The sequence below is a fragment of the Coenobita brevimanus genome, chromosome 113 (assembly GCF_032717465.1).
Source record: "Coenobita brevimanus isolate Jiangsu-jjx chromosome 113, ASM3271746v2, whole genome shotgun sequence".
Taxonomy (NCBI): domain Eukaryota; kingdom Metazoa; phylum Arthropoda; class Malacostraca; order Decapoda; family Coenobitidae; genus Coenobita; species Coenobita brevimanus.
Window position 1 is genome coordinate 7,755,549 of NC_137066.1, and position 23,158 is coordinate 7,778,706.

The following is a 23,158-nucleotide window of genomic DNA, read 5'->3' on the forward strand; positions in this document are numbered from 1 at the left end:
TTTCAGGAGACAGCGTGATGTGAACAAAAAGGAGTCTTTAAATATTCAGTCAATTGGTCTAGTGTCCACTCTTGAGAGTTCCCAGAATTCTTTAACTGAGTTAACTGAACCTGCTTTGAGGGGTAACTTAAATTCTCATGATGGAGCTCCTCTTTGAGCAGTAACGTGGGTGACACTCTCAAGAGTTCATGTGCTAATTTCCTGTCTGATGGTTTTGTCAGTCCTCTGGACAGTAATGACAGGAAATCAGTTCAAATATATCGTGATACAGGTGCTTGCCAATCCCTTATGCTGACCAGTGTTCTAGGCTCTAATTTTAATTCCTCTGATGAAACTGTAATCTTACAAGGTGTAGGGAATAATTACTTCTCTGTTCCTCTGTGCAGAGTGAATTTAGAGTCTGGTTTTGTTAATGGTTCTGTTATGGTTGGGTTGGTTGAGACACTCCCAATGTCAGGTGTAACTTTCTTACTTGGAAATGATATTGGTGGAAGTCAAGTGTGTCCAGCTCCTCAGTTGTCTAGTGAGCCAGTGGTTGCGACCCAGGATTGTGATGTCCCTGATGTGTTCCCTGCATGTGCTGTCACTAGGGCTAAGTCTAAAGTTACTGGTGATTTAGAGGATAATGATGATGATGATGTTATCCTAGCTGACACTTTTCTTGCTAATTTGGACCACTCACCAGATGAGGCAGTACCCCGTAGTGTTGATAATTTGTCTCGTCAAGAGTTGGTTGAGTTGCAGGTTGCTGACCCTGAGTTGAAAGGTCTAGCTAACTCTGCTTACAGTGAAGAAGAGTCAGCCGGTGCTTCTACTTGTTATTATGTAAAGTCAGGAGTACTTATGAGGAAGTGGAGACCCCCAACAGCATCAGCCGACTGTGAATGGGAGGTTGTACATCAAGTTGTCATCCCTCGTGTTTGTAGGCAGGATATCATTAGAGTGGCTCATGATTCCAGTTTGGCAGGGCACCTTGGAGTGAGGAAGACTGTGGCACGCATTTTGAAACACTTCTACTGGCCAGGTATCTTCAGGGATGTTTCCTGGTATTGTAAGTCTTGTCACACCTGTCAAGTTGTGGGGAAGTGTAATCAGACCGAAAGGGTTGCACCTCTAGTTCCCATTCCTCCTTTTGAGGCGCCTTTCACCCGTGTGTTGGTGGATATTGTGGGCCCTCTTCCTAAGACTTCTTCAGGATTTTCTTATGTGTTGACCATGATTGATATGGCTACTCGTTATCCTGAAGCCATTCCACTTAGAAACATCTCAGCAAAGAACGTGGTTAAGGAAATGCTAGGGTTCTTCACAAAGTTTGGTCTGCCCAAGGAGGTACAGTCAGACCGAGGAAGTAACTTCATGTCAAATGTTTTCAAGCAGTCTCTGAAAGAGTTGGGCATCACCCAGATCACGTCTTCAGCTTACCATCCCCAGACCCAAGGAGCGTTGGAGAGATATCATCAAACACTCAAATCGATGCTCAAGAAATACTGTTTGGAACATCAGAAAGACTGGGATAAAGGTCTTCCATTCGTTGTGTTTGCTGCAAGAGAATCTCCAAATGAATCACTGGGCTTCTCACCTTTTGAACTACTGTTTGGCCATGAAGTAAGAGGACCCCTTAAGCTACTCAAGGAATGCTGGCTGTCGGAGGAAGATGACATCAACCTGCTGGAGTATGTGATGAAGTTCAAAGAACGGCTGTCCACTGCTTTACAGCTGGCGAGAGAGAATTTAGGAGCTGCTCAGGAGAAGATGAAGACTTGGTATGATAAGAAGTCCAGGTTACGCCACTTTCAGCCAGGAGATCAGGTTTTGATTCTGCTACCAGTTCATGGGCAACCTCTTCAAGCCAAGTTTAGTGGCCCTTATTTCGTGGAGAAGAAACTCAGTGATGTCAGCTATGTCATCGCCACACCAGATCGTAGAAAGAGCAAGCAACTATGTCACATCAACATGCTAAATTTATATCACAAGCGGGACGAAAATAATCCAGTCTGCACTGTAGCTGTTCCACCCGAGTCTGCAAGTGAAGCTCTCCCATGCAGTATGAGCCTGAGTGATAGTTTGGGGAAGAATCCTGATATCATGAATGATCTCCAGACTAAGCTTTCTCATCTACCACCCGAGGAAAGGCAGGAGTTTTCGGCATTACTGCAGGAGTACCCGCAAGTGTTCCGTGCTACTCCAGGAAGAACCACTGTGTTGATGCATGATGTCGATGTTGGAGACGCAAAGCCAATTAAATTGCCTCCTTACCGTGTGAACCCAGTGAAAGTTCCTCTCATCCAGAAGGAGCTTGGCTGCCTGTTGGACCACAAGATGATTGAGCCCTGTCAGAGCGAGTGGAGTTCTCCTGTCACTCTAGTCCCTAAGCCAGGTGGGTCACAGAGGTTTTGCATCGACTACAGACGTGTTAATCAGATAACTAAAACAGACACTTACCCTCTCCCTCGTGTGGAAGATTGCATAGACAAGATCGGAAAGGCTAGGTACATAAGTAAGTTTGATTTGTTAAAGGGATACTGGCAAGTACCTATGACTGAACGTGCTAGGGAGATCTCATGTATTGTAACATTAGGAAAGACATTTGCATGTTCTGTAATGCCATGTACAGATTGTTTTAGAGTAATAAGAAATTTCCTTTGTAAATTTCTTTTTTCTTTGTGGGGAGGTGTTACATAGCCTATGATTTCATCATCCTTTGTGTAATTTTAACGCACAGTTGCTGCATGTTTGATCACGAGCGTGTTCTGCCTCAGTCCCCCCCTTCTACCGTTATAGTAGAGTAAGTCGTCCTTTCTGTTATTCAGTGCGGGATTGTCGACCGTTTGTCCCCATCGCTTCATTTGCGCGTCCTTATTACAAGTTGTATCAGGCTCTGCTGGCCCCTATATAATGAGCTCAATCTCTGCATCATTGCCACTTAGATCTGCTCCTCATTTTGTTCACATTTCTGTCCTCCCCTGTACAGATATTATTATTATTGTGAGTGCTCAAGAAATCTCCAAACATCTAGCAGCTGTGTGTAATTTGAGTATAACTGTTGTTGCATTTTTTCTTGTACTGTATAGCATAAGTTTAATTTGTAGGCCTAGTGAAGTTTTTGTAATTCGTGTAGGGTTCTTTATGTCAGTCATTTTTGATAATAGTTTGTATCTGTAATTATTTATCTGGCATTCACTGAGTATTATCTGGTATCTCATTTTATCAGGGCTGACTTAGATAAATTTATTCTTGCTAATTTCGTGTTAATAGAGGCTATTGCAGTTAACCATATATTTAACCTGTTTTTGCCATTACATTATCCTTATGAGTCCTGAATGTTTTGTTGTTAGTTTGATCATTAAACTTTAACTTGTAATTTTACCTAACTCTTTTGTTTTGAACCTTGAACTTTACGGGACAGTAGTGACTCTTCGTATTCTCACTTAAAGTGTACATTATCTTTCTCTGTTCCGTAACAATATATATATATATATATATATATATATATATATATAATATATATATATATATATATATATATATATATATATATATATAGTTTTATATATATATATATATATATATATATATATTTATATATATATATATATATATAGTTATATAGTTATATATAGTTATATATATATATATATATATATATATATATATATATATATATATATATATATATATATATATATATATATATATATATATATATCCATCATCCAATCCAACAATGCCCCATGAGGAGCGTAGGAGCCCGGGGCTAGGCAGTTGGCCTCAACATTTAAGATGAGTGTAATATATATATATATATATATATATATATATATATATATATATATCTATATATATATATATATATATATATATATATTGAATGGAAGGAGGTGTCATCGAGACTGATGTGGGTGAAAGCGAAATTTGAACGTGAGTTGTGGGTGTTTGTGTGTGCATATGGGCCTGGTGGTGAAAGGGATGAACAAGAGAGGGAGTCTTTCTGGAATGATGTTGATGAGTGTCTGCAGAGTTTTGGAGCGAATGTGAGTGTGGTAATGATGGGAGATCTGAATGTTAGAGTGGGAAATGTAGCAGTTGAAGGCGTAGTTGGTATGCATGGTGTGCCTGGAAGAAATGAAAATGGGGAACGAATGATAGCGATGTGTGTTGAGCGAGAGATGGTGATTGGGAATACGCTGTTTGAGAAGAAAGATATTTATAAGTATACATGGGTGAGACAGGAGGGTGGAAGGGTTGTTGATAGAGCCTTGATGGACTATGTGGTTGTGTCTAGGAATGTAATAGGAAAATTGTTGGATTTGAGAGTTCTGAGAGGGGAGAGTGGAGGTATGTCTGACCACTACCTGGTGGAGGGAAAGTTAAGAGTAGGTAAGAGATGGGTGAGAGCTAGGAGGGTTAGGTGTGGCAGGGAGGTTTTGAAAGTGAGTGAGTTGGATAAAAGAGAGAAAAAGATAGAGTATCAGGAGAAATTGAAAGATGAGTGGAACGCAGTGAAAGATCGGGAAAATGGCAGCGTGGAGGAGGAATGGCAGTTGTTTAAGAGTGCTGTGGTGGGGCATGCAGAAGAGGTGTGTGGTGTGAGACGTGTGGGTGGTGGTGTAAGAAAAGGAAGTGAATGGTGGTGCGAGGAAGTAAGTATGGCTGTGGCTGAGAAGAGACGTGCATATGAAGTGTGGCTGCAGAGGAAGGATGAGATGTCATATGAAAGGTATAAGGAAAAGAGGAATAGAGCGAGAAGGGCTGTGCGTGATGCTAAAGTGGCAGCAGATGAGAGGTGGGGTAGGCGGCTGACAGAGAATTTTCAACAGAATAAGAAAATGTTTTGGAAGGAGGTGAAAAGGGTGCGAAAGGGAGAGTCTGGGAAGGAAGAAAGAGTAAAAGCAGAGGATGGAAGGATGTTAATTGAGATGGATGCAGTAAGGAAGAGATGGGCAGAGTATTTTGAAAGATTGTTAAATGTAGAGGAGGAAAGGGTGGCTGAGATTGTGGCAGATAGATGGGTGCAAGGAATAAATGTGTTGGGAGAGTTGAATGATTCTTTGATCACGAAGGAGGAAGTGGAGAAGGCAGTAAAGGAGATGAAAACAGGGAAAGCTGCAGGTATGGATGGGTGTGCTGTGGAATGCCTGAAGGGTGGTGGAGTGACTATTGTTGACTGGTTAGTAAGATTATTGAATGTGTGCTTTGAGAAAGGTATGGTGCCAATTGACTGGGCAAGTGCTTGTGTGGTCCAGTTGAATAAAGGCAAGGGTGATAAGTATGAATGTACTAGCTTTAGGGGTATAAGTCTGTTGAGTGTTGTAGGTAAAGTGTATGGTAGAGTGTTGATTATGAGAGTTAGAGAGGGTACAGAGGGAGTGATTAGTGATGAGCAGTGTGGCTATAGGAGAGGGAGGGGATGCGTTGATCAGGTGTTTGCTGTGAGACAAGTGTGTGAAAAGTATTTAGGGAAAGGCAAGGATGTGTTTTGGGCATTTATGGATTTAGAGAAAGCGTATGATAGAATTGATAGGGAGGCTTTGTGGAATGATTTAAGATTGTATGGACTTCATGGTAGGTTACTAAAAGGGGTGAAAAGTTTTTATGTAAATAGTAGAGCGTGTGTAAGAGTGGGAATTGCTGTGAGTGATTGGTTTCCCGTGAGAGTGGGGCTGCGACAGGGATGTGTGATGTCGCCTTGGTTGTTTAATATTTACATGGATGGTGTTGTAAGGGAGGTGAATGCAAGAGTTTTAGGTGGTCTGAGTCTGGTAAATGTTGATGGAGGAGAGTGGAATCTGAAGCAGCTGCTGTTTGCAGATGATACTTCACTTGTGACTGATTCAGAGGAGAGATTGAGACAGTTGGTAGAGGAGTTTGGAAGGGTGTGTGAAAGGAGGAAATTGAAAGTAAATGAGAATAAGAGTAAAGTGATGAAGTGTACGAGGTTGATAGATGGTAGGGGGATGAATATAGTTTTGAATGGTGAGTTGCTTAGGAAGGTAGAGTGTTTTAAATATCTAGGGTCACATGTTGCTGTGGATGGAAGAATAGATGCAGAAATGAAGTTTAGAATAAATGAAGTAGGAAAGGTGCTGGGAGGAATGAAAAAAGTGTTTAAATGTCGTTTGCTTAGAATGGATGTAAAGAGAAGGCTGTATGAGGGTGTTGTGGTACCGACTGCATTATATGGAGCTGAAACATGGAATATGGGTGTAGCAGAGAGGAAAAGTTTGAATGTAATGGAGATGAGATGTCTGAGGAGTATGTGTGGAGTGACGCGTATGGATCGAGTGCAAAATGATGAAGTGCGAAGGAGAACTGGAGTTGTTCGGGAGATGGCTGGTAGAGTTGAGCAGAGGGTGTTGCAATGGTTTGGGCATATGGAGAGAATGGATAATGAGCGATTGGTGAAAAAGATAACTAGATCTGATGTGAGAGGTGTAAGGCTGAGAGGAAGACCACGAATAGGATGGATGGACAGTGTGAAGAGAGCGCTGGATGCGAGAGGGATGTCTGTTGAGCGAGGAAGAGTGGCTGTGCGTGACAGAAATAAATGGAGAGAAATTGTGAATGAATAAAGTGATGACACAGCCCTGAGGGGATATTCTCCCGCATTTGGTCTGATCAGCTAGTCAGGTCAGGTGCGGGTAAGGGGATGGGTTTGTTATGATGTGGCAGGGGTAAACCAGTTCTGCTGTCGGGCCCTGCTGTGGATGTCACTGATTGCATTGCGCAGTTGACCCTTGTGCGGTGTGATGCGGTGAGGATCTGTCCGTTCTCCCCTTTGGGGCTAAGATGCGAATGAATGTGTTTGAATGGATGAGTAAATGGAGAGTGAGTCGTCCTGTCTCGGCTACCTCCCTATCCTTGGGAGAAGCAGCCTAGGTATATATATATATATATATATATATATATATAGATATATATATATATATATATATATATATATATATATATATATATATATCAATCAATAACCCAATCCAACAATGCCCCATGAGGAGCGTGGGCGCCTGGGGCTAGGCAGTTGGTCTCAACATTTAAGATGAGTGTAATATATATATATATATATATATATATATATATATATATATATATATATATATATATATATATATATATATATATATATATATATATATATATATATATATATATAATTATATATAATTATATATATATATTTATAGAGAGAGAGAGAGAATATATATATATATATATATATATATATATATATATATATATATATATATATATATGTATATATATATATATATATATATATATATACTGTATATATATATATATATATATATATATATATATATATATATATATATATATATATATATATATATATATATATATATATATAAATATGTATATATATATATAATTATATATAATTATATATATATATTTATAGAGAGAGAGAGAGAGAGATATATATATATATATATATATATATATATATATATATATATATATATAAATATATATATATATATGTTATATAATATAGACTGTAGCACCAGTCGAGCAGGGCACTACTCCCGAGGTGGATGGAAAGCTGATGACAGGGAGTGCTGGAGCTTCCGTTTCATCAGCCCTCAGGACTAGTTCCTGACCATCCCCCTTTGCTGAACTTTTTCAGTGAATGAGTTACACAGAGAGTAGGCCAGCATGCTCTCCAGTACAAATTTCTCTAACTATCTACACCAAACTACATGCACAGTACACACTACACTTCCTATTCAAAATTTAACTAAAATGGCGTCTCTTCACCAAGCCTCGGAGTCCCCAGGGGGGGGGGAACCATAAATGCCCCTACCATCCGCCCCTCTCCCGGTGATGACTCGAGGTGCCTGGAACCACTGTCTGACTCTCTTCTTCATTTCTGGAATATTCGCGGCCTTTCCTCTAACTGTCGCTCTGTTGAGCACCACCTCTCCTCCTCTAAACCTCACCTTTTTCTAACGGAGACTCTGCTGTCTGAGGCAAATGACAGCAAACCCTTTTCTGTATCCTCCTACTTTCTCTATACTCATTTCAAAGCCAAAGGTGGCTGTTGTGTATATATACACAACGACTTATCTTGCTCTCGTGTTCCTGAACTCGATTCTTCTGAATTCTCTACACTCTGGCTTCGGCTTTCCTGTCATTCTCTGACTAAATATATCTGTGCTGTTTACTTATCCCATAATTCTACTGACTATTAAAAATTCTTCGATTATCTTACTTCTATGATGGAACACATTCTATCCATTTCTCCTTTCTCTGAAATCTCCATTCTAGGAGATTTCAATGTTCACCACCACCTTTGGCTCTCCTCTCCTTTCACGGGTCCACCTGGTGAACAAGCCAACATCTTTTCTATCCTTAATGACCTAGAGCAGCTTGTACAGCACCCTACCTGTATCCCTGACCACCTTGGAGAGAGCTCCAACATACTTGACCTCTTCCTCACAACTAATCCTTCTGCTTACTCTGTTAATCTTTTCTCTCCGTTGGGCTCCTCTGATCACAACCTTATTACCTTAACCTGTCCTATTGCTCCGGTATGGCCTGTGGACCCTCCAGGGAAACGTCGTCTGTTGCATTTTAGAGCCGCGGACTGGGAGGCCCTCAGGCAGTACTTCTTTGATTTTCCCTGGAATGGTTATTGCTTCCATGGCCGGGAGCCATCTGAGTGTGCCTTGCGCATTACAGAGGTTATTCCCTCGGGCATGGAAGCATACATTCCTTTCTCATATCCTTTGACTAACGCAAGAAAGCCTTGGTTTAATCATGCTTGTTCTAATGCTGTCCGCAACAAGGAGAGGGCCTACAAAAGGTACCAGAGCCAACTCACCCCTGAATCACATCATCTTTACGTTTCTGCCCGGAATCGAGCTAAGTCTGTTCTTCGCTCTGCTAAAATAATTTCATCTCAACTCTCCAACTCGAATTCTTCTCGCTCCTTCTGCCACCTTGCCAAAAATCTTTCTAACAACTTTACCTCATCATCCTTCCCTTCTCTTTTCTACTCTGATGGTTCTGTAGCTATTTCTTCTACTGATAAAGCAGATCTCTTTGCACAGACTTTCTCCTCCAATTCCACCTTAGACGATTCCGGTGCTGTTCCTCCTTCACTTCCCCCCTCTGACTTCCTCATGGCTGACATTAAAATTTCTTCAGTTGATGTATTTTCTGCCATCACTGGCCTCAGTACTAACAAGGCATATGGGCCTGATGGGGTCCCTCCTGTTGTTCTCAAGAACTATGCTTCTGTGCTTACACCCTGCCTAGGCAAACTCGCCTTTGTCTGTCAACTTGTACCTTTCCTTCTTGCTGGAAGTTTGTTCTCATTCAGCCAGTCCCAAAGAAGGGTGACCACTCAGAACCCTCCAACTATCGTCCAATTGCTTTAACGTCCTGTATTTCAAAAGTTTTCGAGTCAATTCTCAATAGAAAAATTTTAAGGCATCTTTCCTATCACAACCTTCTTTCCGATCGTCAGTACGGGTTCCGTCAGGGATGCTCCACTGGCGATCTTCTCACCTACCTTTCAGACTCCTGGTCATCCTCCTTTCGGGACTTTGGCGAAAGCTTTGCCATTGCACTTGACATCTCAAAGGCTTTCGATCGAATCTGGCATAAATCTTTAATTTCCAAACTGCCCTCTTACGGTTTCTATCCTTCTATCTGTGCCTTCATCGCTAGCTTCCTTTCTGGTCGTTCTATAGCCGCTGTTGTAGACGGCCATCGTTCTTCTCCTAGATCTATTAACAGTGGTGTTCCTGAGGGCTCTGTCCTATCACCAACTCTCTTCCTTTTATTCATCAATGATATTCTAAGCTGTACATCTAACCCTATCCACTCATATGCTGATGACTCCACCCTTCACCTTTCCATTTGATTCCCGCAACGCCCATCTCAACAGTTACTTCAACAAACAAGGGATGAGGCTATGGCACACCTAATGTCTGACTTGGCTCTTATCTCTGACTGGGGTAAAAATAATATAGTTGTTTTTAATTCATCTAAGACTCAGTTCTTACACCTATCAACCTGACAAATTCTTCTACAGGTATACCCACTAATGTTTAATAATATGCAGCTTAATCCTGCATCATCCTTGAACATGCTTGGGGTTTCATTTACTCGGGACTTATCTTGGAAACATCATATTACATCTCTTGTAAAATCTGCTTCCAAGAGATTGGGTGTGCTAAGCCGACTCCGCTCTTTCTTTACCCCTGCACAATTGTTGACTCTATACAGGGGTTTTATCCGCCCCTGTGTGGAGTACAACTCTCATGTGTGGGGAGGCTCCCCACATACAGCTCTTCTCAATAGTGTGGAGTCAAAGGCTTTTTGTCTCATTAACTCTCCTCCTCTTACTGGCTCCCTTCAACCTCTGTCTCGACGCCGCACTGTTGCATCTTTATCTCTTTTCTATCGCTACTTTAATGGTCACTGCTCCTCTGAACTGTCTGCTTGCATTCCTCCACCTCTACGACGGGCGCGTAGCACCCGTCTGGTAGCAAATTCTCATCCCTTTTCTGTCCAACTCTCTATTGCAAGAGTTAACCGTTACTCCCAGTCTTTCATTTATGCAACAGGTCAGCTCTGGAACTGTCTCCCTCTGTCTGTATTTCCTGCTGCCTATGATCTCCAGTCTTTCAAACGCAGTGTGTCCAGGCATCTCAAAATGATCGGATCTTGAATTTGGCTCTCTATTGTATTTTGTTTTTCTCTTGGAGGGAACTGTTACTGCGGGCTCATGGCCTTTGGTTCCTTCTTCCTCGCATAAATATATATATATATATATATATATATATATATATATATGTGTGTGTGTGTGTGTGTGTGTGTGTGTGTGTGTGTTTATGTATATTGCCAAACTTCTTAATCCTGAAAGGGTGGCCACAAACAAATCGCCTTCATGTTGCCCTTTCCCCTCCATTTCAGTGCCCTGCTCCCAGCTCACACCCTCTTCTCATATACCTCTCCACTCCATCCCTCCATCTCATCCTTGGCCTCCCCCTCCCTCTCCCCCCCTCCACCTTACTCACATACACTCTCCTCGTCAGTCTCTCACTCTCCATCCTCTCCACATGGCCAAACCACCTCATTGGGTTTCTCCTAATGCTTCCTGTCACATCCACATCCACACCACAAAGCTCCTTCACATCCTTATTTGTCAGTATATCACTCCACGTGACTCCACAAGCTCCTCTCAAATAACTCATTTCCACTGCTCTCACTCTTGACTTCTGTCCCTCCAACAAGGTCCAAGCTTCACTTCCATACGTTATAGTTGGTACTACAATACTGCCATGTAACTTTTTCACTTCCATGCTCAGTGCCCTGTTTCTCATCACTGCTTTCTAGGAAACAGCAACCTTTCTTCCTTGTTGTACCCTTTCAACCACTTCACCCTCTAAGCTTCCATCCTTATTCATCACACCACCCAGGTACTTAAACGCACTCACATTTTCCATTTCCTCTTCATCCAGGCTCACTCTGCATTCACTGATTTCACTTCTCTCGATGACCATAACCTTACTCTTTCCTATCTTCACCTTTAGATTCCGTTTCTTACACACGCTCCAAAACTCACCCACCAAGCCTTCCAGCTCCTCTTCATCTTCATTTACCGACACAGTACCATCTGCAAACAACAGTACATGGAGTTTCCAAACACTTCCCTCTCTCATTAGGGCCGCTCCAACATCAACTGCCCTACCTTGTATCTCTTTTATAACCCCATCCATATACTGATTGAACAGTCATGGAGACATGACACATCCCTGTTTCAATCCAACCTTCAAATAAAAAAATTAACTCAGTTCACCATCCACATGCACTGCAGCCTTAACACCCTCATACATACGCTTTACAGCATTCAACAACTTCCCATCTACTCCATATATTCTTAATACTTTCCACAATCCTTGTCTATCCACCCGGTCATGTGCTTTCTCCAAATCCATGAAGGCCGCATACAACTTCTTTCCCTTCTCTAGAAACTTTTCCACTTAGTATCTATTAATAAACATCTGATCTTCACAACCTCTCCCTTTCCTGAAACCTCCCAGTTCTTCTCCAACTAGCTAATTCCTCTGTTACTTCACTGTCAATAAGTATCCTACCATATACTTTTCCTATTACACTAAGAAGACAAATTCCCCTGTGATTACCACATACTTCTTTTTCCCCTTTTCCATTGTACAGAGGAATAATTGTACCTGACTTCCAATCCTCCAGGACTCTACCTTCCTCCCAGGCCAATCTGCACATCTTCCGCATCCATTCTATCACTATCTCTCCCCCATGCTTCAGCATTTCACCGCACACTCCATCAATCCCTGGGGCTTTCCCCATTTTGACTTTCTTCGTTGCTTCCACAACTTCCATCCTACTGATTTCTTCCTCTCTTCTCACATCCCTCCATCTCCCAGCAGTTCCCCAGCCACTTATACTCACATTACTTTTGTTCTCTATGTTCAATAATTCCTTAAAGTGTTCTCTTCATCTGTTCACGTTATCTGCCTTCTCCACTAGTAATCTACCATTTTTATCTTTCACTCCCCGACTAACTTCTTTGGCACTGTGTCTAACTCTCTTTGCCTCCTTCCAGAAAATATTCTTACATTCCCTCCACTTTACTCTCAAATTCTTTCCAAATTCCTCATCCACTCTCTTCTTTCTCTCTCTTACTAATGTTTCCAGCTCTTTCTTCCTCTCTACATATAAGTCTCTCTTCCACATCTCAGCTTCTTCCACGCCCCTGTTTCTCATCCAGTCACTGTATCTTTTGTGCCACAGCCTGTCTCACCTCTTTATTCCACCATGCTGTTCCTTGCGCCCCTTTTTGTCTTCTCTTCACCCAACACACCACCACACATGCTGCACAAATTTCTTCTGTGAATATCTTGCACACATCTTCCACGTCCCCCATCTGCTCTAATCCATATTTACCCAATCGCTCCTCCACTTCTCTCTTATATTCTGCCTTTATGTCATCCTCTTGTAACCTTTCCACCATCCTTGAATATACTACTTCCTCCTGTCCTTCCCTTCTATTTCTTCATTTCACTTGGACCTTGATTCTTACCACCACCAAGTGGTGGTCAGAAAGTCCACTCCCCCAACCTCTATATGATCTCACATCCATTACGCATATATATATATATATATATATATATATATATATATATATATATATATATATATATATATATATATATATATATATATATATATATATATATATATACACCGTATTCAGAGAGAGAGAGAGAGAGAAAGAGAGATTCATTATCAACATCAGCCCGTAACTCCTCTGCATGACATACGCCTCTCCCATTCTTTTCCATTTATCCTGTCGTGTGCTATTTCTTTCCATTCCAGAACCCTCAGATCTCTGACGAATTTCTGTCTTCATTGCTTGCTGATTCTTTTTGTTTGGGACCCTGTATCTCCTGATATAATTTTTACCCTCCACCTGACAAAGTCTGATGAGGGTGTTGTTATGATAGGGATCAGCAGGTGTACGTCCTTAGAGCTGGGCGGCAGGGTGGCTGGCCAGGCATAGAGATTTCGTTTCTGGGCCAGAACTCAGAAAGTATTCACTATAGAGTCATGAAACTTCATATAGTTATGTGTCCTCTAGTGAACTAGAGCCTTGTGATAGGTAGAATGCCGTGTCTCAGTAGTTTTTCTTTAAATAATGAAAAAGTAAAAGAAAAAAATATTTTCCAGAGATTTCAATGCAACCTGTGCAAGGAATCTGAAGGACCCATGTCATGTGTCCTCAAGGCGTTCTCCTTACGCCCACCTTTAAAAGAGAAGATTGGGGAGGAGGGTGAGGGCCGTTATGAGCTTGGTTAGGTGTGCAGGGAGGTGGGGGTATGTGCTTGGTCAGGTGGAGAGTTGCATCAGTGCAGTATTGCCTATATTTTATTTCATCACACCACCTGGTTGTTGCTCTTGTTCTGTTTTAATAAGTTACTACCCAGTATGTTGTTTTGCTTGTCCGTCTATTGTTGTGTTTTCTCTAAATACGGCTCTCCCACTGACATTTCTTCTTTTTAATTGATTATATTATTGTTCTGTGCTTCAGTTTCTTACCTAATCCAAGCTGATTCGTCCTTATCTCTTAAATTGATTCCAGTATCAATCTTTCCATATCTCTCTGGGCATTTCATAACTTCCTTTCTAGTGGTTTGCCATTGTCCATGTCTCTGAGCCTTAAGTCATTACGGAGAGAATGCACTGAACAAAAAGTTTATGCTTTAAACACAACTGGAAAGTTGGGCAGTGGTACGCCCCAGTCCCGACATTTTTGGACCTTTTTTATTTATGGCTCAAACATTCGCTTTTGGTGAGAAACATCGAAAATTCATAGAGAAATCGCTCACCTGAGGTTTAAAATACTCGATACAGGTAGCAGTACCTCCTTACCTAACTGGGTTTTCTAACAGGCTGGCACCAAAGAAAACGAGTTCTATGGGAGGGTAACTATTTTATCCACTCTTAAACAGTATTTATTTATTTACTTGGTACGAATTTATATGTAGTACAAGAGTATATTGGTTTTCAAACAGTAATATAGGCATTATAAACATTGTTTCACTCACTAACTCATCACCATTCATGACCTTTTTTTCCCACATTACCTGATCATCATTTCTGACTGTTTCTTCCTCTAATGCTAGGTAAACTTTGTCCTCCACATTGTCATCGATTGGGGAATCACTCTGGCCCTGAATGTCTTTATTGGCCAGGTCACTGGTAACAGGTGAATTGCCGAGACAATGGCGTGCAGAGGGGGGGGGAGAGGTTACGCGGTGTAAGGCACTATCCCTGCTTGGCATCTTGTAGAGGAATAGAGGAAGGTGTCCCGTGTATACATGCCAAAAATCACTCGCGAAATCACTCGCAAAAATTGAAAATTGCGCAAATTAGGGACCTTGCAATGTTGCCGCGTTAATTTACGTCTCCGGGATATGAGTGAACATTATGTGAGGAAGTGAATTCACGTCTCCGGGACGGGGCGGGTTATTATGCATACTCCAACCAAGCTTTTTATGTCAACTGTTTCAGATCCGAATGACTGGTTAGTATATACTGTACAGGTTGCCCTTGGTATACAAATTCAACCACTAATTCTAATGCTACATATTGGATTCTTACTTCCTGTACATCAGTTTGGTTATTGATAATGAGTTTTGTCTTCTTATTCATTTTCAGTCCTATGCAAAGACATTCTGTATTTAAATTTTCTGTCAAGTGTTGCAGTTATTCACCTGATCCTCTGAAGAGAACAATGTCATCTGCAAACCTGAGTTTATTCAGATATTGATCTCCTTTATTGCCCCCCCCCCTTTTATTTTCTTACTCTGATTAACCCTCCATCGGTGCAGTGGGGTTTTAAAACACCGTTAGTGCAGTGGGATGTGATTTATCCAAGGCATTTTATTAATTCGTATTAGTATTTAAATTATTTAACTTGTGTTTCTGTACAATTTACTTTTCAATAAATATTTTAATGCATTTATTTGAACAAGAAACACACTTAATATTACAAAAAAATTCATGTATTTATTCTCCTCCTCCTAAAATATATTCATGTGGTTACTTCACACAACAACACATATGCATTTATTTCAGAAATTGACATATTTTCATGAAGTTAATTCATAGATGATCATGTTCTTGTCTATTTATTTCTCAAATTAAAATACTCAGCATAAACAAAGTTTATTCATTTATAAATAAATGTGTAATGGAACTCACAAAATGCTTGTATTGAACTTTTTTCACAACTAAACATATTCATGTATTTAGTTCACACAAAAAATATAATTTATTTACTTTACATATTAAGGTATATTCATGGATATTGTTCACAAAGAAACATAGTAATATGTTTATCTTAGAGCAAAACATTATAATCTATTTACCTCACAAATGAATAATAAATGATAAACTAATAAGAAACCCTAACAGAGTCAGATGATATATTATTGGGTAACCCATTCAGTGTTCACTATCTAGTTATCACCACTGCTTGCATTCTCATCCTCATCACCCTCACCAGAGTAGTCAACACAAATCATGATAAAATGATCCTAGCAGATGGGCTTACAACACTTCTGACAGCTATTTTTTGTCTTACAATCCTTTGACATGGGGCTCATTGCACATCTATGGAGGGAACCTTTAAGGTGGCGTTTTGGAGGTAATACCGTAGATGGTCCAGATGGTGACAAGTGCTGGATTTTCCTTTTCAAGTCTCTTCTCAAACTCAGTTTTGTCTTTCCGTGGTTGATATGGTCTTCTCTCAGCTTCATTCCTAATGTCTTCAGAAAATGACGGTGCTTGATGGTTGATTGAGAGTTTGTCATGAATACATCGAATGTATTTATTCCTGCAACATTATGGAGTAAAAAACTGTATGAAGTCAGCATCGAGCGTTCCTGGAAACACTGTAGATTAAGCACCACTGATCGCCACCCCTCCTTTCTCTGGTTTTCTTTTTTCTTTGGCGTCTGCGTCAATTGCAGCATCATGATACATTGTGCCGAGAAGTACAACACATTTACGCTTCTTGCACATATAAGAAGGCAGTGTGACATAGTTCTGGAAGCCAAACAAACTTGTGTAATGGTGTGGTGGGGTGTGCTGCACCCCAAGATGCAATTACTGTACGTCTACTCCCCTCTGTGGCCAGCAAGAAACTGAGTGGGTTAATGTATCAGCTCCGTGGAGGTTCCCTGGAAATTACATGGAAGGGTGGCAGTATCACTGCTGCCAGACTCAAGATAATTGTAAGGAAACATCACTTAGGGTATGTCACATCCAGCCGCAACGACGGAGGGTTAACTTTTTTTCTGTAGCTACTTCTTCTAAGCATACTATAGACAATTTTGGTGCAATGATATCGCTTTTTTATACCAATATTCTACTGCAGGTCTCATCCATACCTTGTATACGAATTGTACTCAATACCGCTGTTGTTTCTGCTGAGCAGAAGGCTATTTCATGATCAACTAGAATGGCTCTCAGTACAGCGCATTCTTCCGCCAAGGCCCAACGTGCAGTTCCTTTTAATTCAATCAAGTCTAATCCAATCTAATCCAATATCAAATTCCTCGACCCGCATCTTTATCTGGATCCGCACCAAAATTTAATGGAGTCTACTCTGGGCCAAGGCCCATTCTTCTACAAAGTTTCGTGGAAATCCGTCCAGTAGTTTTTCTGTAATCTTGCTCACAAACCAACCAACCAACAAACAAAATAACGGACAGGGGTGAAAACATAACCTCCTTGGTGGAGGTAATTAAGGCAACACGCGAAGATTTCTGTACTCGTTTGTCTTCTCAGTTATTTACCTTATTGCATGTATTCGTATGTGGTCGATGCTTGAGAATCCTCTTCAAAAGTCTGCTTCTTCCCAAGTCTAACCAGAGTAGATTAGAGCCTAGTGCACCTGGAATTCTACTGGTGATGATCCTTGTGAATAATTTGTAAATAAATGGCAACAGGTTAATTGGTCAATAGGTTTTAAAGTTATATTGTCTCCTTTCTTCTATATTAAATTATTACTGCATTTTTCCAGGCTGTCAGGACTTTTCCTTCTTTGAGACATTTTGTAATGAGTTTTGACAGCTTTCCCAGGGCAACCTTTCCTGCATCTTTTATTAAGTCCACTGTGATACCGCCTTCTCCTGATGCTCTACCTCTTTCCATAATTTTCAAACCTGTTATTGTCTCTTTTTTGGTTATGGCTGGAATTTCTGTAGATATTGGGTTTCTTTTGACGCGTGTCTGTGGTCTGAGTTGTATTGATGGCCACAGAATTCTTCCACCATTTTGATTATAGCTTTCCTATATTGAGTTACTTCACTATTTGATTTCTTTAAAGCACTGATCTGACTTTCCTTTATCCCTAGTCTCTTCTTTGTTGTCTTTACACTAGTTCCTGAAATTAATGCTTCGTCAGTTTTCTGCACGTTAAATTTCCCCACATCTTCCTGCTTTTTTCTTATTCATGGTCTTTGTAAATTCTACTGCATCTATATCTCTAATTAAATATGGCTTTCATGTTTGTTTTTGCAGTAGTAGTTTCGTTTAGTCTGAGAGTTTGTTATTCTTATTCTTTACTGCCTTCTCTTCTTTTTCAAGTGCTGCTTCCTTCAGTATCTCATTGAGGCTTTCAGTTACTTGGTCCATGTTAACGCTTTCTTCATTGTTAAGTATTAAATCCCCGTTACTGATGCTGATATTAATTTTGATTCTCTATTACACCAGTTAGGAAAGTTAAGAAGCATCATTTGTTCGAGGTTATTCCTCTCTTTTCTTAAAATAATTATCGGTTAACATTTAATCCTTCTCTGATCACTACTAACATTTACTTTCTTGATGACCGGTACCTTTCTCATGATATGTTGGTGGGTAAGTATGAAATCAGTCGAATTTTTTACGCCATCTGGAGAAATCCATGTGCATTTTGTATAGGATCTTTTCTCAAAGAATGTATTCATGATTGTCATAAACAGTTTCTGCCAATCCTACTAGAGCTTGACCTCTTTCATTCCTTGAGTCTACAACACAATTAACAACTAATGTCTCTCTTGCTACCTTTTTTCCTACTTTAATATTGAAGCCACCCATGATCACAGGAAAGTTGATCTTACTCATGTCAATAGTTGCCTGTACAGCTTCATAAACTTAACACCATCGTCATCACTATAACTACTTCTTGGTGCATGCACTTGAACTACCTTTTATTGCTATCTGTCATTTAATTTGATAAGGTCAGTACCTACTCTTTCATATATACTAAAAATATTATACAATTTTCATCTCAAGATGTGTGTCAATTAGGAATCCTATTCCATGCACTTCTTACTACCATCATGTTTACCTCTCCAGTATAACACATGTTTACTGTTTAATACTTTATGCTCTTCTCCTAATCGCCTGATTTCACTAAGTCCTACAACATCCCATCGGACAGTCGATAATTCTTTAAGCAGTGCCGACTTGCGTTCTCAAAGTCCTTACATTGTGGGTGCAGATTTAAGTATCCTGTGGTGACCTAATCCTTTACCGCAGAGACTCTTAGCACCGCACGTTCCAGAGTTATTCTGATCGCCACCATAACCAATGCCGGGTACTGAGGGCTTTTGTCTTAGGTGTCTGTTCATTGTTTTGTTTAGGAAGAAAAACAGCCAATATTACCCATCCTGGCTGGCTTGTGACTCAGATAGGGGGAATGCTTTTAGACTGTCTGCTGCTAACAGGCTTTTCTTGTTTGGGTTCCACCCACCTAGTCTGGTGAGTCGAAGTTGCACTCAAGTCTGCTCCCAAATGTATGGTAGCTCCAATAGCAGGCTGATCTCCACCCTCAAAGGGAAGTAAGGCATTAGGGGGCCCTACCAAAAACCTCCGTGCCTACCTCATCCCTACCCTCAAAAGGCCATCATCACACTTTCCAGCTCGGCTCTGGGTCAGCAGGGTCACAAGGAAGGTGGGGCTTCAGGTGGTTTTCCATCCTTCTCCGTGTCCTCCTTGTCCCTACCCCCAAAGAGCCACCACCAACTGGGGCTCTGGCTCACAAGGATCTTGGAGTTGGGGGATGAGGCGGCCTTGCCATCCTCCTCTGTGCCCTTCTCGCCCCACACCCAAAGGGGGAGATGTGAGCGGGGAGGAAACAGTCAACACATTCACCCTTGTTGGATGCGACTCAGATGAGGGGGAATGCTTTTAGTCTAACTGCTGCCAGTAGGCCATTCCAGCATGGCTGTACTTTATCCAGTCTGACCCTACTAGGTCGAAGCAGTACTCCAACGTGCTCACCACTACATGGTAGCACTCCACACACACACACACACACACACACACACACACACACACACACACACACACACACACACACACACACACACACACACACACACACACACACACACACACACACTTATATAAGACAGATGGATAGATAGATATACCCCAAATAATTTTATCCTGCTGTGAGAAATCCTGGCAGTTAAAATGGTTAATTCAGCCATGCACTGACCCGATCTGATTGATGCCAACGAAGATGAGTGCTGAGTACAGCCATCCAGGCACCCATGGGTCGTCCAGGTGAAGGGGGAAGCATAGGCCGTTGGTGCCGTAGAACCCTTGACGGCTGTGATAGTATACCACTGGGGGAGAGTGGGAGGGGGTATTAGTGTTGAAGCACAGGCCGTTGGTGCCGTAGGACCCTTGACGGCTGTGATAATATGAAGGAGTAAGGAATGGGAGTATTAGACACACACACACACACACACACACACACACACACACACACACACACACACACACACACACACACACACACACACACACACACACAGACTTGGACGTAGGGTGGTAGTACAACCTATTTCGTAATTTAGTGTGGCAGAAGTACAAACACTAAAGCAGAAGCTTCAGGGCCCTTAAATTGTTGTCTTTCTATTAATGGCTTTTGGCGTGGTGTGTGATGTGGCGAGGTGTGGCTTTGTTAACATCGCTAAAGCTTACGAAATTGAAGTTCTTCGTTTCAGAAATATTTCAAGAAAAGACAGACAGAGAAAACCGCTCATAGAGATGACCACCAATCAAAAAGTAAATATCAATAATACGGACAATCTCTTATCACAGGGCGTAGAAGATCAAAGAAAGCTTCCATTGACAAGAGGATGAGAAGAAATTAAGTTTTCAGTAACCATTTTTGTGCATCACCCATTTTGCATTTTACCCCAGCTAACTTCAGATTGTTTTACTGATCTCAAGAGACACATGGGGGACCAATAATGAGAAAAATTATTACAGGTGTCTTTCAATTTCTCATTGACTGAGACGTTTCTTCTTTTTTTATGTTATTTTAGCTAACGTCTACTGATATTACTAGGCTTAAGGGAGTTCAGTGACACTAAAATTCTCGAAAATTACCACGATTAACGTTTTGACCAAGATTCAAATATTTCTTATGACAGTCCAGCTTGCGAAGGACAGTTGTATTTAATTAAAGGATTAAAGAACTTAAACCACTAAGAAGAGGTCAGGACGTAGGAGAACAACTTTGGTAATTGACGAGGATAGTCAAGATTTTGTGGAGCTTTATGAGGCGTGAACGAATTTTGATAATAATTGTCCTTATTATTCTATGACTCCTAATTCAGTTATCCTTTTCAAAGTACTCTCCTCCTGCATCCACAACCACTTGTTCCACAGTTCCTGTCACTGTTGGAGGCATCACGAGAATTCTTTCTTCATGCTGCTCATGATGCTCGTTGTTGCAGGTGAGATATATTCAGTCCCGGCAAAACCATGTCCTCTCACCACGAACTTCAGTTTGGGTGACAAACGATAGTGTTATAGTTACAAGTGAAAAAGGTGGAAGTGGTACTAATTATTCTCTCTCTCTCTCTCTCTCTCTCTCTCTCTCTCTCTTTCTCTCTCTCTCTCTCTCTCTCTCTCTCTCTCTCTCTCTCTCTCTCTCTCTCTCTCTCTCAGTTTTAAACTGATTAGTAATATCTCTGCATGGCTGGGGGAATTGCCGCGGTGAGGCACCTTCTGGCCGTTACATTGTCTCATCAGATGTTTCAAAACGCCCAAGCAGAAAGGTGCAACAACAGTAGTTTATATGGGAAGGTATTCTGTGTGCACAATCCCTCCCATGACAAAAAATGCGAACACGAGGAATTTCGCTTGCGCTCTTGACTGATGTTAGTCCATCAAAAACATCTTCCTAATTGCTGTGAATCAATATTATAATGATCCGTTTTCTGTATGTTTGTTGGTTTGTCCGCTTGTTACCATAACACAGCAAAAACGGTGCATTGTAGCGCAATTTTTGCCACAGCAAGGTGCCGCTATAATGCTCTAACTCCAGCAAAACCGTTTCCAGTTCAATCGGGCCACCGGTTCCCGAGTTATGACTCATTTCTGGCCTTTTGACTTCAAGCAGCTTCGGCGGCCTTTAGGCGGATCACTTTCTTTGTGGGTGTTGAAGTTATGGTAACACACCCAAAACAGCACAACGTAGTGCAATTTTTGTTGCAGCAAGGTACCGTTAAAATACTCTAACATGAAGAATAAAACAGTTCCCAGTCCACCTGGGCCACCGGTTCCCGAGATATGACTAATTTATGGCCTTTTGACATTAAGCGGAAAGGCCGCCTTCGGTGGCCTTTAAACGAGTAAATAATAATTGGTGGGTCACATACTCTTATTCTTGCCCTCGTTATGGTGAACCCTCACGTATTATCGTGTTGTTCGGTGACATATGTCTACTGGTGAGTAGCTGACGTACTACATAGAATGGGGCAAAGAACTGGCAACTGATTATACAATGGTGGAATCATTATCAGAACTTCTATGTAACATTGGTGGTGAGTGTATGGATTAGAAAGTAACATACGTCGTGAGTGTATGGATTAGAAAGTAACATACGTCGTGAGTGTACGGATTAGAAAGGTACAGTCAGTTTGGGTACAGGATGACAGCTTGAGAAGCTGACAAGGATAACAGTAAAATGTTATAGAGTTTGAAAGGATGTGCACCTGTGGCATCGGATAGTGTGATATCAGTTATCTTAGAAAAAGTCAGGACCATTTTAATACCAGAGCAGGACAGCCTAGGGCAGCGTTTCTTAACCTTTTCCGACTTCAGCACCCCTGCAGTAAGGCCGCACAGTCCAGCACCCCCTTACATCTGGTTACTGGGACTACAGTTGCTACACTGCTACGGTTACTACACTACTACAAGGATAAAGTGAAGTATTCCTTGACAATCTATTTTATACATTCTCCAAAAACAAAATATCAACGATGCCAATACTAAGCAAAACCAATATATGTTGCATTTTCCAGCACCCCCTAAAATTGACTTCAGCACCCCCTGGGGGGTGCTAGCACCCCAGGTTAAGAAACGCTGGCCTAGGGTCTCCCAGGTGACATGTAACTCCTAGAATGTAATTATGTATTATTTTAAGTTTCTATTATCTCCAGACAGCTTTATTTAGGTTTGGAAGGATCTCTGTCAGTAAAGATGATGGTGAAGGCTTTCTCTAACCCATCCAGTCCTAAAACTCCCTCCAAGGCTGCGTAAAATCATTTTCAGTGATGATGCAACAAAAATC

At 41.1% G+C, this 23,158-nt stretch overlaps 1 pseudogene; it reads right to left on the bottom strand.

Moving 5' to 3' along the window:
* Window positions 1–23,158, bottom strand: part of LOC145418325 (relaxin receptor 2-like) — a 305,418-nt pseudogene that overhangs the window by 12,422 nt on the left and 269,838 nt on the right.